Source organism: Hypanus sabinus, chromosome 26 (genome assembly GCF_030144855.1).
Source record: "Hypanus sabinus isolate sHypSab1 chromosome 26, sHypSab1.hap1, whole genome shotgun sequence".
In the NCBI taxonomy this organism is placed as follows: domain Eukaryota; kingdom Metazoa; phylum Chordata; class Chondrichthyes; order Myliobatiformes; family Dasyatidae; genus Hypanus; species Hypanus sabinus.
This window is the reverse complement of record NC_082731.1, coordinates 29532323-29552224: the sequence shown is the minus strand read 5'-3', so window position 1 is coordinate 29552224 and position 19902 is coordinate 29532323. Positions and strand designations below refer to the sequence as shown.

Genomic DNA, 19902 nt, shown 5'->3' with positions numbered 1-19902 from the left:
CGGATAATTTTGAAAACGCTGGTTTCATGTATAAATGATAGGTGTCCACACTATGCGTTTTTGAAAGTATCTCTATCCACACTGAAACGGAGATTTCGGCGAATCTCCTGCTGGGCATGCGCAGGACACATCTACTAAAAACAAGCAACATGTTTGGTGTCGAATCTCGCCATAAAAGTGCGTGTTTGTGTAGTTACAGACAAGAAAAACTGAAAACGACGGACAGCTGTTGGCTCTCCTGCAGGAGAACTTAAAGCTAAAAAAAAAACAAATACTTGAGCGTATCGCGGCAACCGACAGGGAGTTCAATGACAGATTGACCCGGCTGACGACAAACATTGGAAAACTGACCAACTCTGTTGCATTAATAAAGCACCATGTTAAATGTATAAAACATGTCTGCATCAATGGTATCTTGTATTTCCATACAATGTTACATTCGGCTGTTACACATCTATTGTCAGAGAAGTACTTGCAGAAATAGGTAAACCACCTTCATACAAGCAAGGACAGAAAACAGGGCAAAGTGAGTATACTTATTTATTCAGTAAATTATGGGTCAAAGTATTTGGGAGTACATTTCTAACTCTTCTGGCTTCAGTCTCGTTGCCGTCTGTTCTGAAGTTGTTAGGTTGCGTTCAAGAAAACAATGAAATACGCGCTGCCGTCTGATAGCGTTTTCAGAAGTCTCCGGTTATGCCGTCCACATTGATCTGCCCGAGCAGCGTTTTCAAAAGTACCCACCTTGGAAAGTGGTTTTGAAAAGCTCTGGTTTCAGGAGACTAAAACACCGTTTTAGTGTGGACGGAGGGTAAAATCGAGGAGGAAAAGCTTCGGTTACGGATTTACCCAGCGTATTGTGGATGTAGCCCAAATTCAAGTTTATTATCATTCAACCAGATGCGAATGCCCATCAGTACAGACAAACAAAGCAGCATTTCTCTGGGGCCAAGGTGCAAAATGCTGTATGAAGAGTCATACACAGTACAAGCTACATTTAGCACATGCCAGACAGAAAGCCTTCTGTTGGTTTTTGCTATATTATATGCCCTCTCTTTCCCTTTGTTCTGTCTTTGATTTCCTTTGATAGCTATGATTGTTTCATCCTCCCTTTAGAATACTTCTTCATCTTCGGGATGCATCTTTCCTATGCCTTCCAAAGTTCTCCTAGAAACTGCCATCATCCCTCTTACTGACCCCTTCGAATCAACTGTGGCCAGGTCCTCTCTCATGTGTCTGTAATTCCCTTTACTCCACTGTAGTACTGATACATCTGAACATTGCTTCTCTTTCTCGAAATGCAAGCTGAATTTTAATAATATTATGATCTCTTTTTCTTGAGGATTCCTTTACCATAAGTTTGCAAATCCAATCTGGTTCATTACACTACCAGTCCAGAATTGCTGTTCCACTTTTGGACTCAACTACAAGCTGCTCTAAAAACAATCTCATAGGCATTCTACAAATTTCTTCTCTCGGGATCTAGCACCAACCTCATTGTCCCAATCTATCTACATATTGAAATTCCATGACTATTTGAACTTTACCCTTTTTACATATCTTTCCTCCCACCCATTGTAATTTGTATCCATCATCCTGGCTACTGTTCAGGGGTCTGTATATAACTCACATCAGGATCTTTTTACCCTTGCACTTTCTTAACTCTGCCTACAATGATACTACATCGTCTGATACTATGTCACCACTTTATAAGGATTTAATTTCATTTTTTTTACCAACAGAGCCACCTCCTCCCCTCTGCCTACCTGCCTATTCTCTCAACACAATGTGTATCTTTGGATGTTAAGCTCCCAGCTATGATCTTTCAGCCACGATTCAGTGATGCTCACAACATCATACCTGCCAATCTCTAACTGCGCTACAAGACCTTCCAATATTACACCTTCAGTCCTTTATTCATCACTCTTTTTGATTTTGGCCCCAGTTACACTTCAACTCATTCACATGACTTCAATTTTGCCCATCTTCTGCCTGTCCTTTCCTCTCAGCCTCAGTACACACCACATCTAGTTGTTTACCAACAGCCGGATCCTCAGCTCCATCACTCTGCTTCCCATCCCCCTGCCAACTTCTCGCACTAATTGCAGCCAACTGAAAAATATGCAGTAAAGTCAAGAGCGAAGGTTATCAAAATTACAGTGGGATCTTGTTTAGCTGAATAGGTGGACTGAAGAGTGGCAAATGCAGTTCTATTCAGGGAAGTTCAAGGTTTGGAAAGTTAATCCAAGGCTGGACTTCCACAGTAAATGATAAGGTCCTGGAGGGTGATGTGAAACGGATGGGCCTTGGAGTTCACATAGAAATCTGAAACAGAACCTCCAGTGCAGTAATCTTCCGATTGCTGCCTGTGTCACGTGCCTGTGAAGATAAAAATAGGATGAGTTGGCAGATGAAAGTATGGCTGAGATACTGGTACAGAGGGCAGGATTTCAGATTTCTGGATAAAAGAAGATTATAGTTGGGAGTTTAACATCCAAGGATACACATTGTATCAAAAGGATAGGCAAGTAGTCAGAGGTGGTGGCACAGAAGATGTAAATCATTGTGGGGAGAGTTAAGGAACTGCAAGGGTAAAAGGCCCTGAAGGGAGTTATATACAGGGAGTTATATCCAAACAGCAGCCAGGATGTGGGCTACAAATTACAATGGGAGACAGAAAACACAAGTCAAAAGAGCAAAGTTATGATCGTCATGGAGGATTTCAAAATGCAGGAAGATGGGGAAAATCTAGTTTTTTTGCTGATTTTGGATTCCAAGAGATATAATGTGTGGAATGCCTAATAGATGGATTTTTAGAGCATCTTACGCTTGAGCCCACTAGGGGATCAACTATTCTGGATTGGGTGTTGTGTAATAAACCAGAGTTGTTGTGGGAGCTCAAGGTAAAGGAACACTTAGAGCCAGTTGTCAAACTATGATAGAATTCACCCTGCAATTTGAAAGGGAGAAGCTAAAGTCAGATTATCAGAACATACAACAGTACAGGACAGGAACGGACCCTTCAGCCCACAATGTTGTGCTGAACCAGCTTAAAAATGAATCAAAAATCCCCTAAAACTATTCCCTCTGTCAGGAACGGGGCCGGATGGACCCAAACGCAGGATGCAGACACTGAAGTACTAAGGGGAGGACAGGATGGGGATGCCATGGCATTTAAGGGTAGAGCTGGGGTTCAGGTAGATAGAGTGTCAGGCAGGCAGAGTGGAGTGGGCTCCTGGAGTTCGAGTTCAGGTAGACAGGCTCCCGGACTTCAGGCAGGCAGAGCGGAGCGGGCTCCCGGAGTTCGAGTTTGGGTAGACAGGCTCCTGGGGTTCAGGCAGGCGGGCAGACAGGTCCCCGGGGTTCTGGCTGGCAGGCAGACAGGTCTAGGTGGCTAGATAAGCTGGCGGAGAGCCCTCCCTGGGTGGGCCGCATATATCCCAGGTAGGGCCGCCTCCCAGGCGGAAACACCGGAGGCCTGGGCAAGACGCGAACCCCTGGGCGGGTGCGGGGCACAGTCCCAGAGTTCAGGCGGAAGAGGAGGACGGGGCAGAGGAGAGCCCTCCCTGGGTGGGCTGCATATGTCCCGGGTAGGGCCACCTCCCAGGCAGAAACACCGGAGGCCTGGGCATGACATGGACCCCTAGGCGGGTGCGGGGCACAATCCCGGGGTTTGTGCGGAAGAGGAGGACGGGCCAGAACCCTGACCGGGCAGCGGCAGACCGGCCGGGCCTGCCTGATGGAGGCAAGGGATAGGAACGGGCAGAACCACCACCGGGCAGCAGCAGGTCAGCTGGACCTGCCCGACGGAGGCAAGGGGTAGGAATGGGCATAGGTCGGGTGACCAACACAACAGCCATAATGGCAGGAAAATCGGGAAAGGCCGGCAGACAGTGCAACCGCGCGAACAGAACAAAGGAGTGGAGAAGCGGGACCAGCGCATGGGAAGAAAGGTGGGGGAGCAGACCAACCTGGCAGTACTGGTACAGGGCAGAGAAGCATGATGAGGAGTGGATCTGAGCCCGGGCAGAATAACAGAATGCAGAGAAGAGCTCAGAGTCAGTGGAGAAACAGGAAACAGAACAAAACAAACACCCACCTGGTCCCAGTCCCAAGGCCCCTTATAAACACCTGCAGCTCAATGAGTCTCAGGTGTGTCTCCTTGAGCCAGGAGGATCCTAACTAGTTCACGGGTGATGGGAGGGGCAACTGCAGGACCGGAGTCCGGAGCCCTCGGACCGGATCGAGACCTGGAATGCGGATTCCAGACTGGACCGGACCCTGACACCCTCCATTTCCCTCATATTCGTGCACCTATCCAAATATCTCTCAAAAGTCTCTAATGTATTTGCCTCTACCTTCACAGCAGGCAATGCATTCCAGGCATCCACCACTCTGAGCAAAAACTTACCCCTCACATTCCCTTTGAACCTACCTCCTCTCATCTTCAATGCATGCTGTCTGGAATTAGACATTTCTATCCTGGGAAAAAGATACTCTGTTAACTCCAACTATGCCTCTCATAATCTTATAAACCACTATCAGACCTCCCCTCAGCTTCAGCCATTCCAAAGAAACCAGCCCAAGCTTGATTAGCCTCTCATGATAGCACATTCCTTCAAAACCAGACAGCAACTTGTGAAACCTCTTCTGCACCCTCTCCAAAACTTTGCAACATCCTTCCCATAGTGAGGTTACCAGAACTGTATCCAATCCTCTAGAATTTCATAAAATTGCAACACAACCCTTTGACTTTTGAACTCAATGCCTCGACTAATAAAAGCAAGCATTCCGTAAGACTTCCACCTGTCCAGCTGATTTTGAGCAGCTGTGAACTTGGATCCCAAAGTCTCTCTGCTCAGCAACACTGTTAAGAATCTAATTCATCACAAACAGCAGAAGTACCAGCACAGATCCCTGTGGAACACCATTAGTTACAGACCTCCAGCTCAAATAAGTTCCTTTGACCACAACCCTCAGTCTTCTCTGTGCAAGCTATTTCTGAATTATAACCGGCAATTCAGCATGGACCCCATGCATCTTAATCTTCTGGATTAGTCTCTCATGAGAGACTTTGTCAAGCACCTTACTAAAACCCATAAGGACATCTTTCACTGCCCGACCTTGATCAATCTGTCTTGTTACCTTGTCAAAAAACTCAATCAAGTTGCTAAGACTCCACCTGCCCTGTGCAAAGCTATGCTGGCTCTCCCTAGTTAGGCCATGGGTTTCCAAAGGCTCATATATCCCATCCCTAAGAATTTTCTCCAGCAATTTCTCTACAACTGACTTGAGAATCTCTGTTCTATAGTTCCCAGGATTTTCCCTTGTTCCCCTCTTAAATAGACATACAACATTAGCTAATTATCAGTCATCTGGGACCTTGCCAGTGCCGAGAGAGGAAACAAAGATACTGGTTAAGGGCCCAGAAATCTTATCTCTTGCCTCCTTCAATAACCCGGGGTAAATCCCATCAGTCCCTGGGGACTTATCCACCATAATATGTATTAGGAGCCCCAACACTTCCTTCTCATTGACCTCTAAACACCCTAACATATCTATGCACTCAGCTCTGATCTCCTGGTCCTCCATGTCAATTTCCTTGGGAAATACTGAAGCAAAGTACTCATTAAGTACCTCACTCACCTTCTCCACATCCAAGCAAATGTCCCTCTCTTTATCCTTGAATAGCCCTACCCTCTCCCTAGTTATCCTCTTGTTCTTGATGTGTGTATAGAATACCTTGGGTTTCAGCGTAATCCTACTTCCCAAGGGATTTTCATGGATCCTTGTGGCTTTCCTATTTCCTTTCTTTACTTCTTTTCTGGTTTCTTTATACTCCTCATGTGCTTCATTTGATTTTAACTTCCGAAGCTTTACATGCTTTACCCTTTTCTTCTTGTCTAAATTCATCACCTCTCTGGACATCCAAGGCTCTCTTATCTTTCTATCTCTGTCTTTCCTATTACATACCTTTCTTGTACTCTGTGCAATTGATCTTTAAACACTCTCCACTTGTCTGATGTGGACTTGACAGAAAAAAGATTTGCCAAATAATTCTTCTTAGTTCCTGACTAATGCCCTCATAATTTGCCCTTATCCAATTTAAGAATCTCCTGCAATGACCATACCTGTCCTTATCTATAGATGTCCTGAAAGTTAAGGAGTTGCGGTTACTGTTCCCTAACCGCTCATTCACTGAGAGGTTGATCACCTGGCCAGACTCATTACCCAACTCCAGATCCTGTACAGCTCCTCCTCTTGTTGGACCGTCCACTTATTGATTTAAGAAACCCTCACGAATACACTTTACAAATTCTGCCCCTTCTAGAATTTGGGGCAGATTCCAGTTTATATTAGGGAAGTTGAAATCCCCCATGACAAAAACCCTATTAGTTTTTACACATTTGCTTAATTTGTTTATGTACCTGTTCCTCAATGTCCTGGGGGCTATTGGGGGTCTGTAGTACCATCCCATCAGTGTGATTACACCTTTACTATTCTTGAGTTCCACCCAAATGGACACAGTGTCTGAACCTCCATTATGTTTCCCCTCAGTGCAGCACTTATATTCTCCCTGTTTAGTACTGCACATCCCCCCTGCTTTTTTACCTTTTCCTCTATCTTATCTAAAACTTCGAAAACCTGGAATATTAATCACCCATTTCCTGCCCCTCTCTCAGCCAAGTCTCTGTAATGGTCAGAACATCGTGGTTGCATTGAGTGATCCATGCTCTAAGTTCATCCCCTTTACCCATAATACTCCTAGCATTAAAACACACACACTTCCAACTACTGTATCCTTCCCATCATACCACAGTTATTTTGATTTTGCCTCTCAATACTTTCCCTGACATCTTACTTCTTGTCCAATACTTCAGTTACTGAACTGGAGCTAAGTTCCCCAGCCCCTGAAAACCTAGTTTTAACCCTCGTGAGTAACATTAGCAAATCCCCCAGCCAGGATATTCATTCCCCTCCAGTTCAGGCGGATCTTGTCTCTCTTATACAGGTCAGCACTTCCCCAGAAAATGTCCTAATGATCCAAAAACTTTAAACGCTGCCCACGTACCATCTCCCCAGCCACTCATTCATCTGTGCCATCATCTCATTCCTATCTGCACTAGCCCATGGCATTAGGAGTAATGCAGAGATTACTATCTTGGAGGTCCTTCTCTTCTATCTGTTCCCTTAACTATCACATCCTGTATCAATACCGTACTGCCTGACTTCATCCTTCCCCGCTGAGCCTCAGAGCTGGCCACAGTGTCACTAGCCTGGCTGCTGCTGTTATGCCCTGATGGCTCACCCCCACAACAGTATCCAAAGAGAATGTTGCTGAAGCCAATCTCCTGATAAGGCTGCTTAATCTCCTTACCTCTCCTGATGGTCACCCATCTACTGTGTGAAGCCCATATTCTGTGTGTGACCCCCTCATTAATAGTCTCAACTAAAATGTCTTCAGCCTCCCGGATGATCCTGAGTACATTCAATTCCAACTCCAGTGAAGTATTACACTGGAGTAAAGGGAATTACAGAGTCATGAGGGAGGAGCCTGCCAACACTGAATGGAAAGAGACACTAACAGAGAGAAGCAATGGCAAGTATTTTGGAGGCAGGATGACATTCCCATGGCTGACAAGGAAAGTCAAAGTGAACATAAAAGTAAAACAAATAGCATATAATAGAGCAACAACTAGTGGGAAGTTAGAGGATTGGGATGCTTTTCAAAATCAAGAGAAGGCAACTAAAAAAGCCCTGAGGCATGAAATGATGAAATATGAAGTTAAGCTGGTCAATAATATCAAAGGGGGTGCCAAAAGATCTTTCAGACATATAAAGGGTAAAAGTGAGGCAGAGTAGATATCGGATTGCTGGAAAATAACACTGGAGAGGTAGTAATGGGGGATAAGGAGATGGTGGACGAACTGAATAAATATTTTTCATCAGTCTTCACCGTGGAATATGCGAGCTGTACGCCAGGGGTTTGCGAGTGACAGGGCATAAGGGAGAAGGTGCTTGGGAAGCTGAAATGTCTGAAGGTAAATAAGTCACGTGGAACAGATGGACTACACCCTAGATTTGTGAAAGGAAGCTGAAGAGATTATGGAGCTGTTAGCAACAATTTTTCAAGAATCACTAGATTCTGGCATGGTTCTAGGGGAGTGGAAAGTTTCAAATGCCATTCCACTCTTCAAGAAGGGAGAGAGGCAGAAGAAAGAATATTATAGGTCAGTTAGCCTGGCCCGAGTGACTGGGAAGAAGCTGGAGTCGATTGTTGTGAATGAAGTTTCAGGGTTCTTGGAGGCACATGATAAAATGGCAAAGTCTGCATGGTTTCCTTAACGGGAAATCTTGTCTGACAAATCCACTGGAATTCTTTGAAAAAATAACAAGTAGAATAGACAAAGGAGAGCCAGTGGATATTGTGAGCTTGGATTTTTAAAAGGCCTTTGCCAAGGTGCTACACATGAGGCTGCTTAGCAAGATAAGAGTCATGGTATTACAGGAAAAATTATAGCATGGATAGAGCATTGGATGCCCGGCAGGATGCAAAGTGTAGGAATAAAGGAACCTTTTCTGTTTGATTTCCAGTGACTAATGGTGTTCCGCAGGGGTCTGTATTGGAACCGCTTCTGTTTACATTGTGTCAGTGACTCGGATGACAGAATTGATGGCGTTTTGATCAAGTTTGCGGACAATATGAAGATAGGTGGAGGGGCAGGTGGTGTCGAGGAAACGGGTAGGCTGCAGAAGGACTTAGCCAGATTAGGAGAACGGGCAAAGAAATGGCAGATGGAATACATTGTCGGGAAGTGTATAGTCATTCACCTTAGTAGAGGGAATAAAAGCATAGAATATTTTCTGAATGGGGAGAAGACTCAAAAATCCAAGATGCAAAGGAGTTCTCGTGCAGAATTCCCTAAAATTTAACTTGTAGGTTGAGTTAGTGGTGAGGAAAGCAAATGCAACGTTAGCATTCATTTCAGCAGACTAGAATATAAAAACAAGGATGTAATTCTGGGCTTTTATAAGGCATTGGTGTAGCCTCACTTGGAGAATTGAGAACAGCTTTGGGCCGCTTTTCCATGTAAGGATGTGTTAACATTGGACAGAGTTCAAAGGAGGTTCATGAAAATGACTCTGGGATTGAAAGGTTTATTGTATGAGGAGCATTTGGAGGCTCTGGGCCTGTACTCACTGGAATTTAGAATGAGGGGGGATCTCATTGAAACCTTTCGAATGCTGAAAGCCAAGGGCCAGCGAGTGCAACCTCAGAACAGAGGTACATCCTTTAGAACAGAAATAAGGAGCAATTCCTTTAGCCTAAGGGTGGTGAATCTGTGAAACTTGTTGTCACATACAGTTGTGGAGGCCAGGTCATTGAGTGTATGTAAAGCGGATGTTGATAAATACTTGCTAAGTCAGGGCGAGTAAGATTATGGGGAGAAAGGTAAGATAATGCGGTTGAGAGGGAAATGGATCAGCCATGGCGGAGCAGCCTTGATCAGCTGAATGGCCTAATTCTCCTCCCATATCTTATGGTCTATATGGTTCACAGGAAGTGGAGTCACAGGTAGACAGAGTGGTGAAGAAGACTGTTGGTACGCTGGCCTTCATCAGACAGAACATTGTGTCGAAAAGTTGGGACCGCATGGTCCGAATGAAGAAGGCATTGCTGAGGTTGCAGTTGGAGTATTGTGTTCGTTTTTTATTCATCCTGCTGCTGAAATGTTATTATTTAGGACAGAGTGCAGAAAAGATTTACAAGGATATTCCCTTGACTGAGTTAAAGGGAGAGATTATCTAGGCTAGGACTTTCCTTGGAGTGAATATACAAGTAACTCTACAGAAAATATACTTTGTATCTTGGAGTCACAGTCTCCATGGAGAGTCAACATGACAGTGAGATGCGATGCTTTCCTGCTACTGTACTTATTTATTAAATCTCTAACAATCTCTAACTTCCTCAGCTCTGGTGAAAAGCTCTGACTTGCAGGAGATTGAGTGGTGATTTTATAGAGATGCCTAAAATGAAGAGGGACATGGAAAGGAAAAGTTCCCTCAAAATGCTGTCAAAGTGACTAGCTAAGATGGGCATCTTGGTTGGTATCAATGAGTTGGGCAGAAGGCCCTGCTACACCCCAATGCCCAGTGATCTCTGTCTCAGGGGCAACGCAGGCTGTTTTTCAGGAGGGTGAACCTTCGCAAGGTGGCAGGTCCCAATGGAGTACCTGGTAAGGCTCTGAAAACTTGCACCAATAAACTGGCAGGTGTATTCAAAGATATTTTCTATCTCTCACTGCTACGTTTGGAAGTTACCACCTGATTCAAAAGTGCAACAATTATATCAGTGCCCACGAAGAGTAGAGTGAGCTGACACAACGACTGTCATCCAATAGCACTCACATTAACAATGATGAAATGATTTTAGAGATTTGTCATGTCCAGAATCAACTCCTGTCTCAGCAAAGGACCTGGACCCACTGCAGTTTGCCTATTGCCTCAATAGGTCTACAGCTGATGTGACCTCGATGGCTCTCCACACAGCCTTGATCACCTGGACAATACAAATAACTATGTCAAGATGCTGTTCATTAATTATGGCTCAGCGTTAATACCATCATTAGTCCAGTTCTGATCAAAAAGCTCCAGAACCTGGGCCTCTGTACCTCCATCTGCAACTGGATCCTTGACTTCCTAACCGGCAATCCAGTAACTGTGTGGATTGGTCATAACATCTACTTGCTGATGATCAACACTGGTACATGTCAGGGATGTGTGCTTAACCCACTGCTCTACTCTCTCTACACCCATGACTGTGTGCTTAGACATAGCTCAAATGCCATCTATAAATTTGCAGATGATACAACCATTGAGGCAGAATCTCAGATCGAGATGAGAGGGCAGACAGGAGTTAGATATACCGGCTAGTTGGATGGTGTTGTAGCAACAACCTTGCACTCAAGGGCTGATTGTGAACCTCAGAATGGGTAAGACGAGGAAACATGAACCAAATCTCATAGAGGAATAAGAAGTGGAGAAAGTGAGCAATTTCAAGTTCCTGGGTATCAAGATTGCTGCGGAACTAACCTGGTCCCAACATATTGATGCACCAATAAAGAAGTCAAGACAGTGGCTATGTTTCATTGGGAGTTTGAGAAGATTTGGTTTTGTGATCTAAAACAATTGAAAGCTTCTACAGATGTACTGTGGAGAGCATTCTGACAGACTGCATCACTGTCTGGTGTGTGGGGGGGGGGGTCTACTGCAAAGGATCAAAGCAAGCTACAGAAAGTTGTACAATTAGTCCGCTCCATCATGGTGGTAGCCTCTGTAATATCTACAACACATGCAACTTACAGTGGCCAATTAACCCACAAACAAGCATGTATTTGGGATGTGGAAGGAAGACATATTTCAATGTGTGATGTCAATTGAAGAGCTCCTGAAGACTCAGGGACTCCTGATGCTCCGGAATCCTCCTGTGCACTGTTTTACCCACACCATCCAGCAGTGTCTCTGTGTCCGGCTGTTACTCTGACACCTAGAGACTTAGTTATTGTTGCAACAGCCAGCTTAACTGAAGGCTCATTATCTTGAGGTGTTCCTCTGACCCCTAGTGGTTGCAGCTATTATTTTGGTAACGAATTATTCAAATCAAATCTGCTTCATTCAGAATTGGCATCTGAGCTCCAACAGGAAGAATGAGATCATCACTGAAGGACAAATAACTACACGCGTTTCAAATAAGAGATAAAAGCTACTGAAATTACAGGACAGCCACTATCTGAGAGAAACAAACTAATATTGCAAGCCTTTCATCAGAGCTGAGGAAATTAGACATTTTAAGGTTGAAAGCTAAGTACAATATCATAAAAAATTCCATCCATCTCACTCTAACGTCCACTCTCCACGATGACCAGGAGACCATGCCACTGCTGCTTGATCTCCCTTAAAATTTGCTTGGAAGAAATAAACAATTCCCCTGGGATCTCATTGGGGCTGTGGATTTTAGAAAGAAGGATGTGTATGAGAGGATCTGGGTATATCAGGATGAGAGAGAAAAGGTGACAGAGGAGGAGAAGTTGACCTGAAATTGGTAAATTCAATATTTGTAATATCAGATTGTTAATTACTCAATTGGAGTATGTGAAGTATTCCTCTAACTTGCTTTTAGCTTCACCATGGCACTAAATGATGCCAAGATCAGATGGCTTACTGTGGCAATGGGGAGGGGAATTAAAATGGCTTCCAAGTAGGGGCTATAGATAGTCACGGTGCCTGAAGAGCAGATGTTTACTAAGGTGGTTCCCTTGTCATCAGTTGGGTCACCTTGAAAACACTGAATTCAATGGTCATTAATTGTCATGCGGGGCCAGATGGACCCAAAAGCAGGACGCAGGCACTGAAGTACTAGGGGGGAGGACAGGACGGGGATGCCATGGCACTTAAGGGTAGCTGGGGTTCAGGCAGGCGGAGCGGAGCGGCTCCCAGGGTCCAGGTTCAGGTAGACAGGCTCCTGGGGTTCAGGCAGACAAGTCCCTGGGGTTCAGGGTTCAGGGAGGCAGGCAGACAGGTCCCCGGGGTTCAGGCAGGCAGGCAGACAGACAGACAGGTCTAGGTGGCGATAGGCTAATGGGGAGCCCTCCCTGGGTGGGCCGCATGTATCCCGGGTAGGTAACACCGGAGGCCTGGGCACGGTGCGGAACCCTAGGCGGGTGCGGGCACTATCCCAGAGTTCAGGCAGAAGAGAAGGACGGGGCAGAACCCCCGCCGGTCCACGGCCCATCGGCCGGAGCCGCCCGACGGAGGCAAGGGATAGGAATGGGCAGAACCCCCGCCGGTCCTCGGCCCATCGGCCGGAGACGCCCGACGGAGGCAAGGTATAGGAACAGGCAGAACCCCCGCCGGTCCACGGCCCATCGGCCGGAGACGCCCGACGGAGGCAAGGGATAGGAACGGACAGAACCCCCGCTGATCCACGGCCCATTGGCCGGAGCCACCCGACAGAGGCCAGGGATAGGAATGGACATAGGTCCAGGTCGACCAACACAACAGCCATGACAACGGGAAATTTGGAAACAGCCGGCAGACAGCATGACCACGCGAAACACAAAAACCGAGCGGAGAAGCGGGACCAGCGCATGGGAAGAAAGATGGGAGAGCAGACCAACCTGGCAGTACTGGTACGGGCAGAGAAGCATGTTGAAGAATAGGTCTGAGCCCGGGCGGGATAACAGAATGCAGAGACGAGTTCAGAGCCGGCAGAGAAACAGGAAACAGAACAAAACGACCACCTGTCTGGTCCCAGTCCCAAGGCCCCTTATAAACACCTGCAGCTCAATGAGTTACCGGTGTGTCTCCTTGAACCAGGAGGGTCCTAACTAGATCACGGGTGACGGGAGGGACAACCGCAGGACCCGGAGTCCGGAGCCCCCGGACCGGATCAAAACCCGGAACGCGGTTCCAGATCAAACCCCAACAACAATGAATGAAGATGTGAAGGTTGAAGGCTGGTGACATGAAAGAAAAAGGGGATTATCACACAGTTTTGTCTGAGGGAGATATATTCAGTACAGAGTTGTTGGAAATGGAGATTTGGGACAAGTCTCTATCAATCGTAGCACGAGATTGAATTGAAAGTTGCTGCTCTTTCCGAAAGGACAATATTTCAGATGTCCTGCATTGGAAGGCCACCTCAAGAACAGATGCCACAGAGATGGAGAAACTGAGAGGAAGGAAAGGCATTCTTACATGAAATAATTTGATGGAAGGTTAGTCCTGGTAGCTATGGGAATTAGTGAGCTTGTGGACCTAGAACGGGTAAGTTGGTGTTGGAAATGGTCCAAGTGAATCTGGGGTTTTGGAGGGAAATGGCTAATCAATATTTGGGGTGAAGGCCTTTCATCTTAATTGAAAGAGTAGAACAGAGGTCACAATTATAAAGAGGTGAGAGAGTGGGCTGGGACAAGAGATGGTTGTCTTTGTATTTTCTTTAGTGACATCTGAGGTCCCAGATCTCTGCGAAATTGCTAATGTTTTAGTTTGTGGTTATTCAGCAAATTATAGATCATTAAGCCTCACATCAAATGTAGGGAAATGACAGGAAAAGATTCTCTGGGATAGGATTCATTCACATTTGAGTGATGATCAGCTTGGCTTTGTGCAACAAAATTCCTGCCTTATGAACACCAGCTATTTTCTTTTTTTTAATTAATTTTTTGAGTTTTTACAATGCGACAAAACAAATGAAACAATAAAAAAGAGGTTTATACAGTGCAAAGCAAACATATCCAAATTACAGTTCATAACAATTAAGAAAAGCACCCATAGTAGAATTGTATAAAGTTAGTTACCACCCCACCCTCCCACTATGCAACTCCAAGCCAACCTTACAATATGTAACAAATTTAATCAGAACTATATCACCACAGAGCTGTATTTATAAAAAGGTATAATGCCTACTACCTAATCTATAATGTTTTTACACATCAAAAAACCCATAACTCTTAATCTGGAAGCTGGAAGTAAAGAATTTAAATGAAAAAGAAAAAAAAGGGAGGGATGCACCCTTAGTCTAAGAGTGAATTATGAAAATATTCAAGAAATGACCCCACACCTTTTGGAACCTTATGTCCGAATTATGAAGTGAATAATGAATCTTTTCACGGTCTAAGCAGTACATAATATCTCTAAGCCATTAAGCATGAGTGGGTGGGGCAGCATCTCTCCACCTAAGAAGGACTGTACGTCTGGCCAAAAGAGAGGCAAAAGACAATGTATGACACTTAGTCGGAGTTAAATGCATGTCAACTTCTCCTGAAGTACCAAAAAGAGCAATCAGAGGTTTAGGTTCCAAATAGCAATTAAGTATATGAGATAAAATTTAAAAAAAAAATCTCTTCAGAATGTCTCTAAGCTAGGACAAGCCCAATACATATGAATAAGAGAGGCCTCGTCCCCTTTACACTGATCACAACAGGGACTAATATCAGGATAGAACCGTGACAATTTAGTTTTAGACATATGAGCTCTGAGTACCACCTTGAACTGTAAAAGACAGTGGCGAGCACATAGAGATTTTCTTAGCTGTTTTCTTAGGGCTCGTCTCTATACAATTCTGCGTTTTTCCTGTCCATGCTTGGAACAAAACTCTCATGAGAATAGGAGCAGAGTGGTCTGGAGAAAACTGAAGCTGAATACAGTAAACAGGTTATTAATGAGTAAGTCCTAATTTAGAGCACCACAGGCGACAGCTTCCACTGCCTTACCAATGACTGACAGTCAGCTGATCAGGCCACAGTGGGAAGAACAAGGATCTGACAAACCTTCTGGCTAGGCACCTCTCTTTTATTTCGTAATTCTTCATATACATTTATTGCATCTCCCTCCTCTCTCACTCTATGCACCAGATTCACATTTATCTTCCTCTATCAGCTACCTCTAAAATCTTTGCATTAACATGCCAATTTGTATCTAACATTGCTGACTAAATGAAGTGACATGAAACAGTTGTCAATAGCAGGACGGCAAATTCAAGTCACCTATCTCTCACAATTTCTCTGTGTTTTATCAGCTGATTGCAGGATGTGTATTTCATGGGACAGCGTTTCAGAGGTGGAACAATTATGGTAGAAGACGCCAGTGCCGACAGCCAAAGTGGTTGAATCTGTGGCTGTAGTGGAGGGTGCAGGAGATGCAAGAATAGGCAAGGGATCCGAGTTGAGAAGAACAGTTGCAGTAAAAAGAGAACTTGTGGGTTCCGGTGACATCATCGTCGAGAATGGCAGCTTAAGTCACTAGCTCCTCCGGAAAAATGCGTATTAAGCCCCGTTAACCCATCAAATATAATATTTTTTGAAAAATATTTGAACTGAAAAGAGGGGCAAGAATGGAGGAAAGGAATGGAAATAAAAAAAGTGACACTGCGGAGCCTGCGTCCGAGAGGAGTGCAGCGAGCGGCTCTCCTACCCGACTGCGTGCTAGCCAGGCAGATGCTGGGCCTCGTTCAGACAAAGCGGTGAATATGTTCGAAATCCTGAAAGAGACAAGAGAGTTCTGGAAAGAAATAGAGCAGTAGCTCCGTGATATTAAGTCAGAGCTCGCCAGCGTCAATCAAAAAATAGCAGTGGCAGAGATTCGAATTGAGAAGGTGGAAGATCGCGTTCAAAACGTGGAACGGATACTGAGTAAGACAATAAAAATATGACATCACCAAGAAGGTAAACTGCTTCACCTGAAGGGAAGATCATGGTGGAAAAATATCAGAATCTATAACGTTCTCGAAGGAGCGGAAGGCTCGCCTATGACAGAGTTTGTTGGAAAGTTACTGCGGGACGTGCTGAATCTTCCCCTGGCTATGGAGCTGGAAGTCGATAAAGCCCAGCGCACGTTAGTCCCAAAACCTACCCAGGATAGAACGCCATGCTCAATAACAATTAAATTCCTTCGGTACAGCACCAAGGCGGAGACTCTACGAAGGGCCTGGGGTAAGAGAGAGTGTTTTTCTACGATAAATTAATACATTTCAACCAAGATCACCCCCCGCCTCGCGGTCCTGCAGAAATGCAAAGAATACTCTGAAGTAAAGCGAGTACTAAAGCAAAACAAGATTAGATTTCAAACTCCGTACCCTGCAAAACTTCGAGTGTTTTATGACAACAGGATGCAGTTGTACCAGACAGTGGAAGAGGCAACTACAGACATGAAGCCCAGAGGGTTGCCCGTCAGCGTCACCAAAATGAGGGAAAACCTGGCTGAGGAATTGTCCTTCTCCGCTTGGGAAATAGTGTGAGAATCGAGAAGGCAGGAGATGGGAGGAGGCCGAGAGAAATATATCAGGAAGAAACCGGGAGTTTCCCAAAGACAGTCCTCACCCCCTTCAGAAGAGCCATAAGGTTTGGCTAACTTTAAAAATGTTGAGAAGCTAAACGGAAGCAAAACTATACAGTGTTATACCTATCTCGAGAAATACTTATCATAATGTGGATTTTATATTACTTAGTTGTTATTCTTTATTTGCTCACCTTTTTCCCCACCAAAATGAGAATATATATATGTGAAATCTTTTCTGTGTAATGGATTTGTTCACTGACTTTTATGAATACCACGATGGGGGCCCTCAACTCACAAATAAGAGGGGTTATCCCCCACAGCTAGACATTTCCTCTAGCTCAATGCAGGGTCACCTACTAGAGGCCTCAGCATTGGAATCACACGTTCGTTGCCATTTTTGTTATTATTTGCATTTCTTGGTTCTTATTTGTTCAGGGAGTAGATTGATTAAGTTTGATTCTAATTTCAATGATACATTGACAGATAAATACAGATGGCTAAGGACAATTCATTTCTTTTAATGTCACTGGGCTATTAAATCCAATCAAACGTAAGAGAATTTTATCCAAAATGAAAAAAAGAACAAGCCCATGTAGTATATTTACAGGAAACTCATTTAAGTGATAAAGAGCATAAAAAAACTAAAGAGAGTGGGCTTCACTAATCTGTTTTTCTCCTCATATAAATCATAGGAGTTGCTATTCTTATCTCAAGTAAGCTAAATTTTGAAAAAGTATTTGAAATGGGAGATAAAGATGCAGATATATTCTAGTAAGGGGGAATATAGATGGAAATTCAGTTACTCTATTGAATATATACGTACCCTTGGGAAGTGATATTGGTTTCTTTCAGAAAATTACTGATGTTATGGTAACGGAAACAGAAGGTCTACTGATATGTGGGGGAGACTTAAATTTACAATTACAACCAAACAGACTCTTCCAATAGAAAAACCTATGAAACAAAATCTTTACATAAGAAAGTTAATACCCTTTTTGAGGATGTTGGTTTAATTGATATACGGATGCACCTTTTCGCTGACAGAAGGGATTACACTCATTATTCTGCTCCCCATTCTGAAAAACAAGAATAGATTATTTCATAACATTTGGAAAAGACAAAGACAAAATAAACACCTGTGGAATTGGGACAATAGATGTAAATGACCATGCACCTATATATTTGTCTGTTGATTTTGACCTACAACCAAAGAATACTATTTGGAAACTAAATTCAAGTCTACTCAATGATCCGTACTTTAAGGAACAAATTAAAAAAGAAATTGGTCTCTATTTAGAATTTAATGATAATGGAGAGGTTTCACCTCCCATTTTATGGGATACTCTGAAGGTGGAGGGAAAATTATAGTGATATCTTAATATAAGAAAAAATAAGGAATAAAACATTAGAGGAATTACAAAATAGACTGAAGGATCTAGAGAACAAAACACAAATTGAATTGGGCACAGGACACATTAGGGGAAATTAAAAGAATTAGGAATGAAATAAATAGTTTGGCTATGCAAGAAATCAGGAAAAACTTAATGTTTCTGAAACAGAGACATTATGAAAGTGGATCAAAATCTATGAAAGTACTGGCATGGAAACTGAAAAAAAAAGCAGAAAATACAATTCATAGAATTAGGGACCCAAGAACGAAAACGATAAAAAATAAGCTAAGTGAAATTCAAGAAGCTTTTGAAGTGTTTTACAAAATTCTACATTCCAAAGTTCCAGGGGGAAGCATAACCAAAATTGACACATTCTTGAATTGTCTAGAGTTACCCACTTTAAGCGAAGAACAAAATAGAACGATGATTGCTGACCTAACTGAAGTTGAATTAAAAGCTGCAATTAGTAGGCTTAAATTAAGCAAGTCACCAGGACCAGATGGGTACACGGCAGAGTGGTACAAAGAATTTAAAAATGAGTTAATTCCTGTTTTACTCCCCACATTGAACTGGGCTCGAAAAAAAGCACAAGTGCCACCCAGTTGGAAGGAAGCGATAATCTCAGCTATACTGAAAGAAGGCAAGGCTAAAATGGAATGCGGGTCACTTAGACCAATATCTGTTCTTAATGTAGATTATAGGTTATTTACCTCCATCATGGCCAAACGCTTAGAGGAGTTTCTACCCATGCTGATATGTAACGATCAGACAGGTTTTATGTGACAACGCCAAACACAAGACAATATACAAAGGACACTTCACATTATGGATCATATACAAAAAAATAAAATCTAAGCATGGCTGCTGAAGAGGCATTTGATTCAGTTAATTGGAATTTTCTTTACAGAGTTTTATATAGATTTGGTTTCCAAGACACAATTATTAAAACTATACAGAAATTATATGACAACCCTACTGCTAGGATTAAAATCAATGGATCTTTATCAAATAGTCTTACCCTAGAAAGGGGCATGAGACAGGGTTGTGCATGGTCACTGCTACTCTTTGCATCATATCTGGATCCATTAGCTCAATACATCAGACAAACTGAAGATATCAGGGGAATTACTATTAAAGGGACCGAGCATAAATTGGCTTGTTACGCGGATGAAATATTGATCTATCCAGGGCAACCAACATTCTCTTTACCTAAATTGATGAAATCCTTTGAACAATATGGTCAATTATCAGGATATAAGATCAACATTGATAAAACCCAATTACTTTCATATTACTATAGCCCACCAAGAGAAATTGAAAGTAGATACCCCTGGGCATGGTACACAGAGTCTTTCAAATATTTATGCATCATTATGCCAAAAGATTTGGCAAAATTATCAAAATGTAATTATCAGCCTTGAAATTAAAAAAATAAGGACGATGTGGCAAGATGGAGCCTGATTCCTTTTATCAGTCTCAGTTCAAGGATTGAGTCTATTAAAATGAATATACTGCCCAGACTGTTATATCTCTATCAATAGAGATTAATCAAAATCAATTCAACGAATGGAACAAGATGTTATCATGGTATATTTGGCAGGGTAAAAGGCCTAGAGTTTGTCCAAAACTTTGCAATTAGCAAAGGAAAAGGGGGGATGTGGCCTACTTCTCT

The 19902-nt window shown here is 43.5% G+C and overlaps 1 gene segment (V, D, J or C); it reads right to left on the bottom strand.

Moving 5' to 3' along the window:
- Nucleotides 1-19902, bottom strand: part of LOC132381360 (Ig heavy chain C region-like) — a 240147-nt gene that overhangs the window by 29519 nt on the left and 190726 nt on the right.